This window comes from Lepisma saccharinum, chromosome 22 (genome assembly GCF_977018435.1).
Source record: "Lepisma saccharinum chromosome 22, izLepSacc3.1, whole genome shotgun sequence".
NCBI lineage: Eukaryota > Metazoa > Arthropoda > Insecta > Zygentoma > Lepismatidae > Lepisma > Lepisma saccharinum.
Genome location: NC_139250.1, coordinates 64,369,428 through 64,387,761, shown reverse-complemented (window position 1 = coordinate 64,387,761; position 18,334 = coordinate 64,369,428). Strand labels below are relative to the sequence as shown.

General features: G+C 37.8%; 1 long non-coding RNA gene across 1 annotated transcript in view; it reads left to right on the top strand.

The window, feature by feature from the left end:
* The first annotated feature begins 810 nt into the window (after window positions 1-810).
* The window catches only part of LOC146004571 (uncharacterized), a 34,153-nt gene continuing 16,629 nt past the window's right edge, over window positions 811-18,334 (top strand). Inside the window, exons 1-3 of the long non-coding RNA XR_014443949.1 lie at window positions 811-923; window positions 1,075-1,116; window positions 13,388-13,448. This is a non-coding gene — a long non-coding RNA (uncharacterized LOC146004571). The remainder of the gene's footprint in view (window positions 924-1,074; window positions 1,117-13,387; window positions 13,449-18,334) is intronic.

The window sequence follows — 18,334 nt, the reverse complement described above, 5'->3', positions numbered from 1 at the left end:
GCACATTTGAGAGACAATTTATGTAATTCTTGTAGTTGGTTTAGCCTATTGTCAAATGGATGGATTGGAGGTGTATTGTATTTAAACAATATATGTTGTATATAATATGTATTAAAGAAACTTTGAATAAGTACACAATTTAGTGTAGCTACACGTCGCTCCATGTTGCATATTTGTGAAACATATATCGTGCATGAACGTTATATATGTTAATGTAAAAAAGAATAATATTTGGAATACATTTATCAAGCATTTTCTGTCTTTCAAAAATAGTTTGTGTGCTTGTTTTCCCTTTATAATGTGAAATTGAACGTGTTGAAAAAATAATTCAAATTGTTTGTTCGAACACAAACGCTATAGCACCAACTTCTACCCTCTTTTTGTATAATTTACGAGGGTAATAACGTCTTTGATACTACTGCTACTTATAATAATAATAATAATAATAATAATGTTCGAATCCAGGCTTGGGTATGGACGTTTGTGAGTGTCCATTCATCAATTTCATCATATCATCACTCATCCCCATCTTACCAAATTAGCCAAAAGTGGCACAAAAGAGAAGTAAAATATAGCAAATCAATAATAACATTATTATTATTATTCGTACGTTTATCCTGGCACTTGACCCCCGCCAGACAAAAATTCGTGGTTGCGTCTCTGGTTTTGTCTTGAGGGCATGGCTGCCCTCATACCTTAGGAAACCTCTTTTTTGCCTTAAATTGGACGTCAAGAACTTTGAGAACACGCAGGGGTTATTTTTCTACGATATATTTTTTAAAAAAATTGTTGTAATAAATTTTAGTGAAAATGTCCAACGGAGCACCTGTGGATTCTGGAAAGTTAGGTAGGGCATGTGTAAGTTGCCATGACCTGGCAACTTTGAATCCTTTAACGAGGAAAACATCATCATTACTTTGTTGGTAAGGTACTTTCTGAAATTTTCAATCACGCTTCATCCTAAATAATATTCAATTTCATTGTTGTATTACCAATTCCCAATGTTTATTAATTGCTTTACTAATTATTTTCATATAAAAGTTTGTACTAAACTTTATCTTTTCTTCATTGTAGGCGATTCCAGTTTGAAGTACATTCCTTCTGTAGGACAACATGGTAAGCATAAATTTGGGCTTTTACGTAAGGTATCAATCTGCTGTAAGTTAAATAACGAATAGTTGTTAATTTGCGTGGTAACAGTCTGTTATAGGTGCTTCAATTTTACAGGAGAAAGTACTTACGGAACTGAGTTTCTGTAGACTTTTGAAAGGCAAGGAAGTGTTTTCTCCCTTCGTTCAATTTATTCGGCCGGTAAAACATGTACGTTTTCAACAAATTTTAAGGTAAATATGCGATAACGCCAGGACACCTTTCACTCATTGATTTACTTAATTTTACCACTATTTTGCCTTGCGGAACATTCTTTAAGGTGAAGTTATGCCTTTTTCCATAAAATGCTGTCAACGTTTCACATTACGATTGATTAGTGTTTCAAACCTTCATGACTGAAAATTACGTACTATTTCGATTTTTTTTCATGTTTACCTCCACAAACCATGCACGTTAGCCCCAAAATCTATCCACGGATAGCCCCACAAACCATTCACACAAGGTTAGGTTATGCCTGTTAGGTTAGGTTCCATTAGCACTCATTTCGGTACTACTTTACTATACCTGAGGCGGATTCCTTCAAATTTACAGGAGAAAGTACTTACGGAATTCATTTTGTGGAGTGTTGTTGATGTTCCGGAATGTAGTTTTGGTCCATTTTAATGCGAATCCATGTGGTTTTATACGAAAATCTCTCTCCAACGTGCTATTTCTGCTCCCGCCATTTGCTTTTTACACGAGAGCACTATACACGCTATTGCTGTGCGGCCATTTCTTTGTGGACGAGAGTACAATGCGTTGTACGCGTAAACCCCGTAGCACGGCCCCGTAGTCAGTGTTTCAAGCCACGCGATGTTATCTCCAGAAGATGACGTGTCGAGGATGCGCCGTGAAGTTGTTGCCAGGTGTGGAAGATGGGGTTGAATTTTTAAGAGAGCACTATACGCGCTATTGCTGCGCGGCCATTTGCTTTGTAGACGAGAGTACAATGCGTGGTACGCGTAAACCCGGATTTCTTCAAATTTACAGGAGAAAGTACTTACACAAGTAATTTCTGTAACGTTGTTGATGTTCGGGAATGTAGTTTTGATCCATTTTAATGCGAATACATGTTGTTTTCTACGAAAATCTATTTCCGACGTGCTATTGCTGCTGCCGCCATTTGCTTTCTGCACGAGAGCACAATACGCGATAATGCTGCTGCTACAAGCCGATGTTGTCCGTATATGCTAAATTGAATTAAAGGAGTGCTAATGGAACCTAACCTAAAAGGCCTAACCTAACCTAGTAGGCATACCTCGTCCCCGTAAGTAAGTAAAAAAGTCAATTTAAAATTCCTAAAGTGTTTTTAATTTTTTTTAAAAAATGTAAACTATGCTTGCCTTACCTAACCTAACATAACGTCAATGGTTTGTTCCTGAGGTGTTTTTTTTTTTAAATTTGTAATTTTTTTTTTTTATTTGAGCATACTTTGAAATCTGGCCCGAAAGTAGGTATTTTTCGGTAAAGTAGCTTGCAACACTGCATGCACACTCCAAAGCGACAAAACACTGGAACAACGAACGATCAACTGTAAGCTATCGCCATGTTGTGTGTGAAAATAAACAAGAACAGGAAGTACTCGTAAATGTAAGAAATATACATTATTTTCGTTACAAATTCCATTATTTCACCTAAATAAGTGTTCCAGAATGCAGAATACTACGTTAGCAATGTAAAAAAGTGCAAAAGAAATCATTCCCAGGTGTCTCAGGTATAGTAAAGTAGTACCGCGGAACATTTTTTTAGGTGAAATAATGAATTTCTAACTAAAATTATGTCTATTTCTTACATTAATGAGTACTTACTGTTGTTCCTTATTTCCCACAAACCATCCACGGGTAGCCCCAAAAACCATTGACGTTAGCCCAAAAATTCACAATAGCCCCACGAACCATCATGGGGACGAGGTATGCCTACTAGGTTAGGTTAGGCCTGTTAGGTTAGGTTCCATTAGCACTTCTTTCGTTCAATTTAGCATATACGAACAACATTGGCTTGTAGCAGCAGCAATAGCACTTATTGTGTTCTCGTGCAGAAAGCAAATGGCGGCAGCAGCAATAGCGTGTCGGAAATAGATTTTCGTAGAAAACCACATGCATTCGCATTAAAATGGATCAAAACTACATTCCCGAACATCAACAATGCTACAGAAAATGATTTGCGTAAGTACTTTCTCCTGTAAATTTGAAGAAATCCGTCTCTGGTATAGTAAAGTGTTACCCTCATTACACCCCTAAATTCATGGAAAAAAGAAAGCGCGGCGATCATAGTTAAAAATAGAAATTTTCGTAAAAAGAGGGCACGTTTGGAAACACTGCAGAGATCGCGTGACTTTCAACGCTCTCGCCATCTGCACACACACACAATGTAAACAAGGGCGTAATGTGGCAGGCAATGGCAATTTCATACATAAAAAGTATTAAAGTACGAAGTTTTTACTTTTCGGGAAAGAAAATACCTCCAAGAATGTCCAGAATGCTAAAGAAACTCATTTCAGTAAGTATTTTCTCCTGTAAATTTGAAGAAATCCATCCGGGCAATATCGCATATTTACCAATTTTAACTTCAGATTTGTAATTAGGAGGCCTCAATTAGTGAGTATGCCAAATATGAAGAAAATTGGAGAGGAGTCCGGTCATCTCAAGTCATTCAAAAAATTACAAATATTTCAGTGAAAAAAGCAAAATCCCACCTGAAATAATGTTTCGCAATGCATAATAGGTAAGTACGGATGTAAAAAAAGATTAAATGGATGAGTGAAATGTTTTCCCTATAATAGACTGATACCAATTTTGCCTACTTACTAAGTTCAGTGTCCTGATGATGTATCAGTAGTTCATATTTGGCAGTAACTTGTTAAAATTGTACATTTACGTGTAGAACTTGTAAAATAACCTTGCGATTTACCACGGTGATTGTCCATACACATCAATTCGGAACCATCGTTCTATCGCAATTCGTTAATGGTCTTCCTTTATGCAGACGTCAGATGAGGAATGCCTACAAAGTTAGGTTAGGTTCCATTAGCATAAATACAAAGAAAAATTAATATTTTACCTAAGAGAACTACACGTTGTATTGCCTGTTGATTTCTTCATGTTGGGAAAATGCCATCTTCCGTGGAGCTATTGTTCTTATGGTAGGGTTACGTTAAGAAAACATAGTTTATTTCATTTTTTTCTCGATTTCCGTACTTCACTGCCTATTATTACATGCGGATTCCTGATTAGGAGTTCGTGAGTAGGTGAAATTTCATAGAAATTGGAGAGAGGTCCGATATTGTAAACTCGTTCCAGTTTGTGTATAGATGAAAATAGATCAATATTGAGGAGCGATTTTACAATACCGGGAATTTCTCCATTTTCTTTGAAATTCGGCATACTCACTAATTTTGGCCCCCTAATCACGAATCTGCAGTTAAAATTTGGCGCTCACGTGTCAAACTTGCAAAATTTAACTATGTTTCCTAACCTAACAACGTGCCAATGGTGCATGGGGCTAGCGCCAATGGTCCGTGGGGCTAGCGCCAATGGTCCGTGGGGCTACGAATATTTTTTTCGAAACGAATTTAACTATTGTAACCATTGCGTGACCCTACCTAACCTAACCTTACCGGAAATGGTTCGTGGGGCTATGTACGAAATCTCTCCGAAGGATAGTAAACAAGTACCCAAATTTCAACTGCACAGTCGTGATTACCAGACCAAAATTAGTAAGTAAACCAATTTCAAACAAATTGCATATATTTCAGTTATTCTAAGTAACGTAACCTATCCTTACCGTCAATGAATCATGGAAGAAACATGTAATCCACACTTTTCAAGACACCATTTTCTCACATTCAAATGAACGCTCCATGCAATTCACAGATTACATGCAATTGGTATAACTATTCGTACAACACTCTAGGAACCGCACCGTTGCCAAACTTACCTCTATAGGAAGCCGCAATCCACAACATCATCTCCCTCCACACTGTCATCGTCACTATCGCCATTCTCCTCCGAGCTCCCCAAAACCCATTAATTTCTTTATCAATCCACATCCATCATCTTCCGTACTCCATTTCAATAATTGAACCACATTGACGATCTTTTCACTGCTTTCCGCCTCCATTCTGCTACGATCAGTGATCCCCAAATGAGAAAGTAACAATGCGGCAACACTGTAGACACAGCAACAAGTATGCAACGAATACCGAACCTCACTTGTCAACATCAAACATGGCTACCACAGGAATGTATTGACAATCGTACCGGTGTTAATTCCACATAATTCAGGAATTTCTATACGTGAGCGCCAAATTTTAAGTGTAGATTCGTGATTAAAAGACCCAAATTAGTAAGTATCCGAAATTTCAAACAAATAGGAGAAATTCCCTGTATTGTTAAATTATACCAATATTGATATGTGTACAGGTTATACTAGGAAGGTTGAGAAAATGCCTTCAATTACAGTTGCACTTATTGGTTGTGCCATCCGAGCAGTTAGAATGTTAGCAAACAGCCCATGCACAAGGTACAGCAAGGCCTCCCACTAGGGTGACAGATTTTCTGAAACTAAAAGGAGGACATCCATGGATGCATAAGGGGAAGATTACAGCTATTCTAAATGGATTGACTATTTTCACCAGATGGTGAAGCTAGCTTTTGAGCTATTTTCCCCAGATTTTAAGTGACACGTGTGTATGATCTAAAACCTGGTCTAGTACATGTATGATGTATGTGTGCATTTTTTAGGAGTTTTATAAGAATCTTATGTCGGTGTGCATTTATTTTTGTATGGACAACAACAAGAAGTAATATTACCTATATCCTATCTACTGATGAATGTCTCGCTCATTTATTTCATCACTTTTTACATTTGTACTTACCTATTGTGCATTGCGAAACATTCTTTTAGGTGTAATTTTGCTTCTTTGATGAAAATAACTTCAATTTATGAGATTAACAGTTATTATTGTGCTTCCTTTTTCCGCTTCAGTAATACACAATATGGCCACGCAGCTTGACTTGTGTAGTGGAAATGCAGTGTTTTCAACCTTACTAACGGAAAAAAGCCCCACACACCATTCACGCATAGCCCCAAAAACCATTCACGGTAAGGTTATGTTAGGATCAGTTACGTTGGACAAACCTAGTTAACATTTGGGGTTATAACTGGAAAATACCCCACACACCATTCACGAATAGCCCCAAACATCATTCCTGCATAGCCCCCCAAACAATTCAAATTTTAAAAAAAGGGGGGACGTCATTTTCTTGTAAAACAATTCCGTGGTAGGAAACAATGACAGGAAATTACGTCATTAAACATGTGCAACATCTGGTTCATTTAGGGAAAGCAATGGCAATTGGCCCACAGAGAGATATATTACGGTAAGTAGTTTCTTCTGTAGAAATCTGTCCGAACAATAGTAAACTAGTACCTAACGAGCTCTGTTTTGATGTCAAAAAAGTTATTCATGTTTGAAAAAAGAACTTAAAAAATTACCTTATGCAAGTATGCACACTTCCAATGGACAATGTATTTTCCGTTAACAAGTGACTGTAAGTATCGTAGACTAGTGGGAATTAATGTAGAAGTAAATCGGAACCTTAGTAGGGTGCATTTATGGACTTTATTCTAATGCTGAGAGAGCCAAACGTGGCCTGCGTAACCTAACTACGGAAACATATATTGAACAAAATCTAAAACTCTGCATGATGAAATCACAAACAAGAGGAGCTTGGGTCAAATAGCCTTATATGCTATTCTCACCACCTGGTGAAAATTGTCGCTGCCATAACTAAAAGAGCACAGGATCAAGTGCACCCCCTCTTCGGTATAGAAAAGTCATGCTGCTTACTTGTCTCCTGAAATATTACACAGTTCTTGTTAATCCGTTTTCATCTTGATTTGATTTTATTTGTGTTATTTAAAATCACCTTTGTCACTTTTGGCTAATGCAACAATGTATATGAGTGATGATATGATTAAATTAATGAATGGAGACTCACAAAGAACATCCATGTCCAGGCTGGGATTCAACCCCAGGACCCCTGGCACCCTAGAGTTCAACCACTCTGCCACGGAGGTCTTACATTACATAGTTTCCTTTACATTTCTCACTTTTTCGTTCCCCCTATTGCTTACTTTTTATTTTTACAGATTAACCATCCTATATCTCTCGTACTTACTGTTTTTTTACATTTCGTTATTTTCTTACCATAAAACATTTATACATTGTGAAATAATATTAAAATATTAGTCAATACTGGGAATATATTTGTGTCTTGCAGCAGCTACAATGATAAATTTCATCAAGCATGCAAATCCCCAGAATTGGGCTATTTTCAAAGCACCCCTACATACATTTTTAGTCATGGCTTTGTAACTTGCATATCATACCATGAACAGGTTGCATGCAATATCTGCTTCTAAGCAGTGCACTTAAATTTTTGTATCTGCAAGTATTTCTTAGCAAACTAAAATACTATTAATTATAAAAAAAAGCACAAGGAACATTCATTTGGCTGTTTTGCAGGACATTTTACAGGATGCTGTTGAAAAATAGGACGTTTTTGTATTTTGGAGTAGCATCGCAGACCACAGGACATGAAACGAGTCTAAAAAACAAACACCTGGTCACCCTACTCCCTCCCCCCCCCCCCCCCGCCTTGAACTATAAGATTTTAAATGTGAAGCTATAAAAACTTCCGAAAAAATAAAAAGTATTTCAGATTTTGTCCCCACCCTTTTTTGTCGTCGTGTGGATTGCGAATAATAAAAAAATGCTGCTTGAACTGAAATTATGCTAAATGCTTCTAAATTGTGCTAGGATTTATGGTACCCTTGACCCTCTGTACCCCCCTGAAAGTGAAATATTTTGCGTGGTTTTGATGACGTCGTTTATGAACATGAACATTTTCAGTTGATTTTTTACTCGAGGAAATATGTTATTCTGAGGTATAGTGCATCTGTTACCTTAGAGAGTGTAGCAGAACAGCCCGAATGCTTCACCCAAGTGAATATAACACACAAAACAACTTTCCAGAACAGGAGCTATCATTTTGCGTAGTTAGGTTTTTTACTGATCGTTATTTTTTATATGTTCTTTGCTATTTTAGTGTGCACACACAAGATTTTACTAACAAGAAGGGGCGAAAGTACTACGAAATTGCAGGCTTAAACTTACGTGAACCATACTTTGGGATCAAATATCACTTGTTATTAGTGCTTTCCTAATGCTAGAATCGTTTATACCGTGCGTCCATTTCGATCTGCAGCCGAGAGATCGGGAGAAGCGTGGCGGGCGGCACTGACGGAGATGCCGACATTTGCGGCCTGAAATGCCCGCTTATTTTTATGGACATATGCAGACATTTATATAAATATTGCAAAACGAGCACTAACCTGTGTTATAAGAGTATGGTTTTAATTATAATAGCTTAGTGACTGTATGTGCCGATGATTTTGACACGCCCACCTCTTGTGAAACACGGCGTAGAGGTTTGTTTGGAGAACGTTCTAACGCTGCACCAATATCATCGAGTTTTGCTTCGGTTAGAATCCGTCGTTTTTGCTTAGGTGTTTTAAAATTTAACGATACAGTTTCTCGTAATTTAAGGACAAGATGTCTAACCGTATCTCTGTGTGGAGTTGAAACGCATGGGAATTTCTGTACAAATTACCTACACACGTCTCGACACGAGTTTGTTTTCACGTAGGTACGTGTCATACATAAAAAAATCTTTGTTCTAACGTGAATCTTGCGGCTGGCATTCCAATCGTCTCACTGACACGTCACACATACACACTACAATAACACAAACAAGTAACTGCAAGTAACCAAGAATAACACTCTTGCGCACAGTACGAAATTAACACGCTCTTGGTTTACATTGCTCGCCACTATATTTACAACTCTGTCTTCATCTAGTCGCGAAGGAACAAAAAACTCGAGCTCGGAGATTTCGGATTGCAAGGAAGCTCACGAACACTATTGACTTTTAACGGTTTCTTCTACAGCGTAATCTTGATACAGTGTTGCACATTCAAAACCTCCAAACGATCCCCATCGCCACAAAACTCTTTCAAGGATATAAACTTAAGCAGGACGTTACTGGTCAAAACTATGATTAAAATGTTTTATCTGTGGCTCTTAACATCGTTTCTAAAGCGTATTTTTTTGTGTATATAAGAGCAGAACTTGGATGAATTACAGAAGAACTTTTGCGTGTCATAACACAGGTTAGTGATCGTTTTGCAATATTTATATAAATGTCTGCATATGTCTATAAAAATAAACGGGCATTACAGGCCACAAATGTCGGCATCTCCGTCAGCGCCGCCCGCCACGCTTCTCCCGATCTCTCGGCTGCAGATAGAAATGAACGCACGGTATATTACATACAACATTGAAATGTGTTGATTAAAAAGAACTGAGTGACTTTCTTCACCAGATTTTAAACTGCGCAAGTGTACTATTCTTTAGTTGTATGTGTATGAAGCTTACATCAGTGTGCATTTATTTTCGTGTAGGAGATTGGAATTGGAAAAATACAACAAGTTGTTGTTGTGATATATGCTGCTTATATGTCAAATGACACAAGTATGAAGGGGTATTAACAAAGGGGTGAAACTCATATGCCCGTACTTGTGGCTTTGCGACGTTAGCGACATCTAACCGTTGGCACAAGAGTTATTGGTCATGTTGCTTCTCTACTGGCATGCTAGATGTCATAGAAGGCCCGTTTTCCTTTTGTTCTATGGCCTCTTTTTATCGCACAACGCGCTCTCAACTTTATGTCAGAGGTAGTGTGACTACATTGTTAGTTTAGATTCTGTACGTTTGGTTCTCTTAGCATAAATGCTCTGCAAATGTATTATTTATACTAAGTGAACTAAACCTAACAAGCCTAACCTAGCAAATTAATCATTTAGCGTTACAATGAAAGCTTTCCGTGGTGACGTCAGAATAGATGATTGGGTAACGCATTGTACGATAAAACAGACCCAGTGCTTTGTCTACACTGCTTTAGTTATGGTGTTTTCTAGTGTGCTGCCGGCCGGTGATGCTCTAACATCATGCTTAGAGTGAAACGGAAGTTTTGATTCACGTGCTGAAAAATCTTCATATTATTGCCTATTCGTGTATTTGTTTTTGTTGTGTTTATTCTAACGTGATTCTATTCGCTTGTCCGTGTCCCAATTATTTGTTTCGTGTTTGTCAACTGTACGAACATCGTCCTTGGAGCGAAACTGAAATCCTGATTCATGTTCTGAAAAATCTTCACATTGTTGTCTATTCGTGTATTTGGTTTTGTCGTCGCGTTTTTTCTAACGTGATTATATTCGCTTGTATTTGTCCGTGACCCAATTATTTGGTTTTTGTTTGTCAACTGTACGATTTGTAGAAATAACTCGTTGCCATGTAAGAGATTGTAAACCAGCTGAGCAGCAAAAATTATTTCTATTCCCAACAGATCCATATATATGCATAAATCATTGATACTCCCTAAACAAATAAACAAATGGTTGGTTAAATATAACTTTTATGGTAAAATATCAGTATATTTGGCCTGATCTAATAAAAATTCACATTTTAGATCCCGTTTGTTTTTTTAACAGACTGTCAAATATCGTTGAAAAAAGGAAACACTGTATTTTTGGGTTGGGAAAGTAGTTCAACGGATGGATGTTGCTAGTGGACAAAGACCACAGAATTTAACCAAGAGAGAACAAATCTCCCTTGGTTATTTGTAGCATATTGGTAGGGACATTGAATTTTCGCAATGCACGAAATTTGAAAAAAAGATGCAATTTTGAACATTCTGCACGTAACTACACCCCCAATGATGAAATATGCATGAGTTTTATTGGCGAAGTAATGCAAAATGTGTGCTTTTCCATGAAATGAACGCTTTTTCGCAAAATAACCGTGAAATATCATCAAATTAAGTAGAAAATGCCAAAACCATCGATGTTGTGCACGTGTCGATTTGTAACGAAAGGTTTGCCTAAAATTTCCTACCACTTGCAGCTGAAGAACGTTTCATCTTCGATCAAATCAGGAAGATGCTGCAAATTGGTATTTCCCATGCACATAATCTCAGTTCGAAAACTTAGCTCCCTGTCAAGCTGCATTCCTTTCTTCCCCCGAATGTCTACTCAACTTCCAGATTCATTGAACTTGCTAGCTGTAGCAGCGATAAGATTAGTTTGTTCCCGCACAGCAAGGGAAACAATAGTGTCATTTGAGTTCAGTCATGAATGAATTTTGTTTATCATCATGTGATTTTCAACATTAGTTTGTGTATGTGCAGTAGTGATTATTTTATTTGTTGGACAGCAAGGATATCCTTTAAATACTACAATGAATAAATCACTTGAGATATGCAATTTAGGAATGAAGTGATTTTGTGTTGTTTTCTTTTTGATTGGACAGCTAAGTACTTGTGTATGTGTACAGTATATAAAAATGAAGTAGTTGATCAGTTTATAGCTCTTTTTTATGTTGTTTCCTCTCATAATGAAAAAGTGCGTGCCAATTATTTTTTTCCACCGCTGATCTAACATTTTATTTACCGCTCTCCTCAGTTTTTATTTACCATAAATTTTCTCTACATATTGATTACGTGCATGTTACTGCAGCATTGTTGTTTGATTATTGGTATTTTCTGTAATGTGCTGTGGGCCAAGTGTGAGCTTCATTGTTTACAGCAGTTGGTAACTGACTTTTGTGAAGTGAACATGTTTTAGGTGCTGTACGTACGGTACGTAGAGCGAGTTTAAAAGTGTTACTGAAATTGCAAATAATGGCTCCAAACACAATAATAACACTCCTTTTTAATGATTTTTCAATGTTATTTTTGAAAAGAATTTTTCAGAATATGTTTTTGAATTTCTTATAATTTTAAACATTTATATACAAATTATCCATGTTATATTCGACGAAATGTCATGTACAGCGGAAGGTGTCCTGCTGAAAGATGCTCCGCTGAACGTCACCCCCAAACAAAATCACGAATAGTGGGTAGCAGTTTTACCTCTTAAGATCTGTTCCTGGTATTTTTTGGCATTAATGTTGCCCTGTAACACTGCTAGGTGCCAGACACCATGCCTTGCCATGCTTCCCCACACCATGACACTGATAGAATGCTTCATAGTGGCGGTGGTGCACTCAGGTAGCATGTCTTCACCTTTTTGGTGATGCACACACCTGATGCCATCACTTCCAAAGATGCTGATCTAGCTTTCATCGCTCCAAATGACTTGACCCCAACCTTCTTGTGTCCACTCCCTTTGTGCTAACGCCCAATTCACACCCTTATTTCTCTGCTTTTGCTTGAGCTAAGGCTTCTTGCTTGCGACTCTCGCTCGTAAAACATTTTCGCAAAGTTTTTGTCTGGCTGTTTGGTCAGAAACTTCTACCCCGTAAGTTCTCAGATTGCATTAACATCTCTTGCTGTATGCCGGCGATCTTGTAGAGAAAGGCGACAGATTCTACGACAGTCTTGAGAAGTTAGTTTCGGTTTCTTGCCACTTCTTGGGAGCAGTTTTTGTGCTCCCTGTTGCTTCATACCGCATGCAAACTTTCTAACGCCTGATTTTGTAGCACAACCACCCTACCTTTTCGCTATTTCTTCATAAGAATAACCTTCATCACAAAGTGTTACTGCCTTACTCCTTTTACTTGGTGACCAATCAGCATGTTTTATTGTGTTAGGAGCCATTATTTGCAATTTTAGTAACACTTTTAAACTCGCCGTACGTACAGCACCTAGAAGATGTTCACTTCACAAAAGTCAGTTACCAACTGCTGCAAACAATGAAGCTCACACTTGGCCCACAGTACAGTACAGAAAATACCAATAATCAGACAATAATGCTGCAGTAAGATGCCATTCTTGAAGTTACTGAATGATGCTCACAGTTGATCTCCTATACAACAATCCCACACAAGTGTTCTGTTGGTTGAAAATAACAATAATCTGACTACAATGCTCCACTCAGATGCAATTATTGAAGTTACTGAACTATGTCATTTAAACTTGTTTAATATTTCTATACAGAATATAGTTTTTACATTCAAGATTTTAAAAAAAAATAACATTTTACTAAAAGTGTCCAGAATTAATGCCACTACTGTATATGAATGAACAAAAAAAACATAGATCTGAAGTATCATTTGTAGTTTTGGAGAAATTTGTTCATTCCTGTCTGTGGTGCTGATATTTCTTTTCTTTTTCAGCCTAGAGAAATCAGGGAAATCAAAGACTTTCTGGTCAAAGTTCGGAGGAAAGATGCTAGAGGTAAGTACAGATCTGCCCTTTTTTGTGTTGACTTCCACCCCAGCCCCCTACATTTTCTTATTTTTTTGGTAAAATAAGTTGTAAGACCAGCTGTTAGAGTTGGCTTTTTAGATTATTGCAAAGTTAAATAGACAGTGCCAAAAGCAACCAACACAAAGATTCATGTGAATGCTGTAAAACAGTGCTTCTCGAAGTGTGGTACGCGTACCCCCCAGGGTACATGAATGACTTGAAGGGGTATTCAATCAGCTCTGACGAGAAATGTCAATAGTGCCGTTGCGTAGATGCCAATTTTCATTTCGTCTCCCTCTCTCTTAGCATCACGTGTTCTACCATTCTCGCCAACCGTCGCTATTGTTGCCATATTGTCATTCCATTCCTGGACACACACTCGCAAACATCATTGAAAACAATTGAATAGCGCTCCAGCTCGTGGTTCACACAGTTCGGCAGGGACGGTAATGTGGCAATATAGCACGACGTAGTGGTTGCTTCTTTTATGCAGTGCATGTTCATTGGCTAGCTAGTAACTAGTGTTGCCAACTGTAATAATGAAGCACTATTTCTGTCACTGAAGGGGAAAGGCAGGTAAAGTGACTGTGAGTTTTGTTGGATTGGAAGCACCATATTTTTATTTTATACTAAGTATTTGACCAGTTTGACGTTGTGTGGGGGTGCTTCTGAACTGTAGACAATTTACCGAACCCATAGCTGTGTTCAATGTTATCTGCTGGTTATAATCATGGCTAGGATTTATAGGTAAATACATACTTTTAGTTTGACGAAATATCGCTGAAATTTTGTGATATCTTTGCGAATAGTAATGTTTGTAGTGATTTAAGGTACATTTTATTGTCAATATTTTTCCATATTTCTAACTTTAATAAATACTTACTTTTACATATTTAAGGAAAATATACTTAATTTTACATATTTCAACAGGTTTAATTCACAAATTGTTCATATTTCATAATATTGGAATTGTTCAAAATAAATAAATTATGTGGCTCCAACAGCATTTCAACTCTTGGCTCCGGCACGTGTTCTTTTAGAAATGGCATAGAGGAGGCTGTCATTTTTGCTGCTTAATGCGATGCATATTGTTTTCTGTGTTAAAATAGCCATGCTTTGATGGGTGACCAAGTTCATAGCAGGGCCGGCGCAAGGGGAACCATGCCACCCCCCCCAGAGCGGCAAAATTTGAAGAGAAGAAAAAATAAACCTATTGAAAACTGTGGTCGAGCGAGATATTCTTTTGCGCTTAATAGTATTGAAATAACATAAGAAGTCTCATTATTTATTTTATATTTTGATGTTTTACTTAGGAATATATTGATTTTCAATTTCCCGTTCCTGCGTAATGACGGGGGGGGGGGGGGGGTTGAAATGGAGCGGCATGTGCTGCCACCGCCCAGGGAGGCAAAATGACTAGCGCCAGCCCTGGTTCATAGCAAAAGAAAAAGCCGCGCAGCTTATCGTCTAGTGGCAGTATATGTTGTTATTGTTTTGAAAGCCGGCATCGTTTGTAAATGTACAACAAAGGCAATCGACTGTCGCCGATCATAGAGAGAAAATAATAATACTGCTTGAGGCAGAATGTTGTGGTTCAATTGTCGCAGTTTAACACGTTGGCATGTTATTATCTGCCGTTGCAGTTCCGTACCAGTGTATACGGGTGTGAACAGTTAGAAAGCCTCCAGTGCAATAATGCAATGGAAAATAATATTTTTTTTATTTTGTTTGAAGTCACTCAAATAAGGAATCGTATGAAGACGTCTTCTTTGCAGCATTTTTGGTAATTTTACGTATGTGTTAGTTCATATTTTGCGAATTTTTAGTCCATATGTATGTAGCTACATACAAAGCCACTTGTTAGTACATATTAATCCTAGTTCTGGCATAATGCATGACGTTTAAAACTCAACGTTAGATAGACCTGAATTCTCTAATTTTCTTGTTGTACGTAACAGCTGTGCATCGGCGCACTGCAGTGATTTTTCTATCTGCTCCATTAGCAACACTGCTTCTTTAGTTGTGTCGCGCATCGCACGGCAGAAATATCTGTGCTGAACTCTACCCACACCACAACATTTTTGCTGCAGCTGTGTGGAGCAGACAGTCAACAGGAAAATAAGGCTGATTTTGTCACTTTCATATGTTTTGAAATAAAATATCTGCTGGTAATCTGTAATAGACTAAATTTGGAGCCGAATCTCTGCTTGAAAGTTTCAAGTGCACAACCATACATCAAGAAACTATAACACCATTAAGCCTTGTTTCCATTATTATGAAAAAATATAAATATGCTGACCAAGGCAGTACTGCCTTGGTCAGGATATTTATATTTTTTCATCAAGAAACTGTGACAGGCTATGCAGGCACATCTTTCTCTCTAGAAACCCTGAGCTTTTACAATAAAAACTCCAAAATTGTGCTTGACAGTTTCTTTACAAACTTATTTTTGTTCTTTACTTTTTTTTCAACAACTCTAGAAAAATATATGAAAATTAAAGTTTTGTATGCATTTCTTAGCATGCATGTGTTTCACACCTTTCATAAAGTTTCTAAGCGTAACAATAAAATAATACAAGTAGGGTTGTAATGTTTATTTGTGTACCATCTTTCCACATACAGCAAGAATGCCATTTTGCTCTGTTGCAGATACACACCGCTAACATATCAATAACTCCCCACCAATCAGGCAGCCAAAAAATCCCAAAACCCACTACTCTGAGAAAACCTATGGTGGGAGTATATTAGACGTTTAGTTATGACTAAAGGGTACAATGAGAACCACTGCTCTAAAAGCAATTCTAAGCATATTTTTTCAGAATTTGTAATATCCTAATGGTTTTTCAAAATGAGAGGATTTTTTGAAAATACCTTGCTGGTATCGGCCTAAGGTCTAGCCGAGCCTTACATTGTAAAGGGATATATGTTCTTCTACATGCATATTGTGAATAGTAAGGTTTTTAATTTAATACGGAACATTAATGGTTTGATATTACGATTTGTTTCATATTTTATCATTCCAGTGTTTAAATTTGACGTAAAGAAGCACATTCACATGAAAGTTTGTCTATTTTATGCTCAGATAGACTATTCATTAGTTTTAAAATATAATCAGAAGCATTATTCTTATCTTCCCACTGGGAATGGAACCTGTTCCCCTGAATTACAAGGAATGGTGGCACCACTGCTCACACACACACATGTATAGCAAAATCAAATTAGTACCTATAGTGGAGCCCAAGTTAAGAGTTCAGTATGGGCTGTTATGGGCTTTTACTTTTGAGATCACCACCCCTAAACGTGTGTTTCTGTCAAAAACAAAAGCCGTTAGCATTCGAGGAGAAAATAATAAATATACAAAAAGCAGAGGAAACGTAAGGTTTTGATGGTGTATACCTTCTTTTACAATTCAGACCTTTCATGAAAGGCGCTTTCCTTTCTTGAGTTAACCTCGATTTGGGGAGTTAAAAATAACAGCCGTCCGCCTGTTGCCACTCGCTGCAAACAGGTGTTGGGAAGAGGGAAGGGGGCGGAGAATGGCCATGCAAAAGTTTGTGAATAGGCTTCCCCGGGGTCAAGTGGTTTCTTATTTGTGTGCTTGTTTTGTCATTTTGGGTATTCTCCGAAAACAGGCATATTGTATGCATTCGCGGATCTAGCGAGAGACCCCCCGGTTCACTTGCTCTTCCCAAAGGATGACTAAGTATTATACAAAGTAATGATAGCATTATATTAAATAAAATGATCGGAGAGTTCTTTTACAGAAATCAAGGTTTGACGCAAATGCCGCTTTTGGAGACGAAAGAGCACAACTTTTTAACACTTTTTTTCATGAAAATTTCTCCTCAGAGACAGTTTCCGAACCTCTTCCTCACGTTAAGTCTGTTAGTTCCCACACACTCTCCTCGGTCAAAACCTCCCCTCAAGAAGTCAAATCTCTCCTCCTCTCTTTGCCGTTGCGCCGGTCCTTAGGCCCCGATGAAATTCCGACAATTTTCCTTCGCAACGCTGCTGACTCCCTGGCTCACCCTCTGTGTCTCTTACTAAACAAGTATTTTTATGCAGGTGTGTTTCCTGAACTGTTCAAACGTGCAAATGTTGTACCGATCTATAAATCTGGAGACAAACATTCTGTAAAATCTTATCGACCAATCTCTCTTTTGTCACCTCTCACTATCATCTGTGAGAAAATAATCAAAAACAGGTTGCTGAAGTTCTCATCTCCCCTTATAAATACTGCTCAGCATGGTTTTCTTCCAGGCAGCTCTTGCTTGACCAATCTATCGGTATTACTTTCTCATGCTACTCAGTCTATCTCAAATAATTCCCAGCTTGACGTTATATATTTGGACATTTCAAAAGCTTTCGATAAAATTAAGCATAATCTCCTTCATAAATTACAATCCAGATTTCACATCCACGGTAAACTTCTATCTTTGCAAACAGACTATCTGCATGCACGAGAGCAGCGTGTTATCCTTTCTGACTCCTCTTCCAGCTTTCTACCCATCCTGTCCAGTGTCCCCCAGGGGAGTGTCTTAGGCCCACTTTTGTTCCTTCTTTAGATGGATGATCTGCCCGACAGACTGTCTTCTCTTCCCATAAATGTACTTCTCTTTGCCGATGATTGTAAACTCTTCAAAGAAATTTCATCGGAACGCGATTCACCAATCCTACAACAAGCTCTTGCAGAACTATTTGTGTGGTGTCGCCAGTGGAAGCTTGAATTGAATCCTCAGAAATGCTCCTGCCTCACCATTTCCTTAAAAAGGAACAAACTGATCTCTCTTTATACTCTCGAAAACTGTCCCAACAAAAATGTTTCCTCTCAAAAAGATCTTGGTGTTATCATCGATGAAAAGCTAAACTTCAAT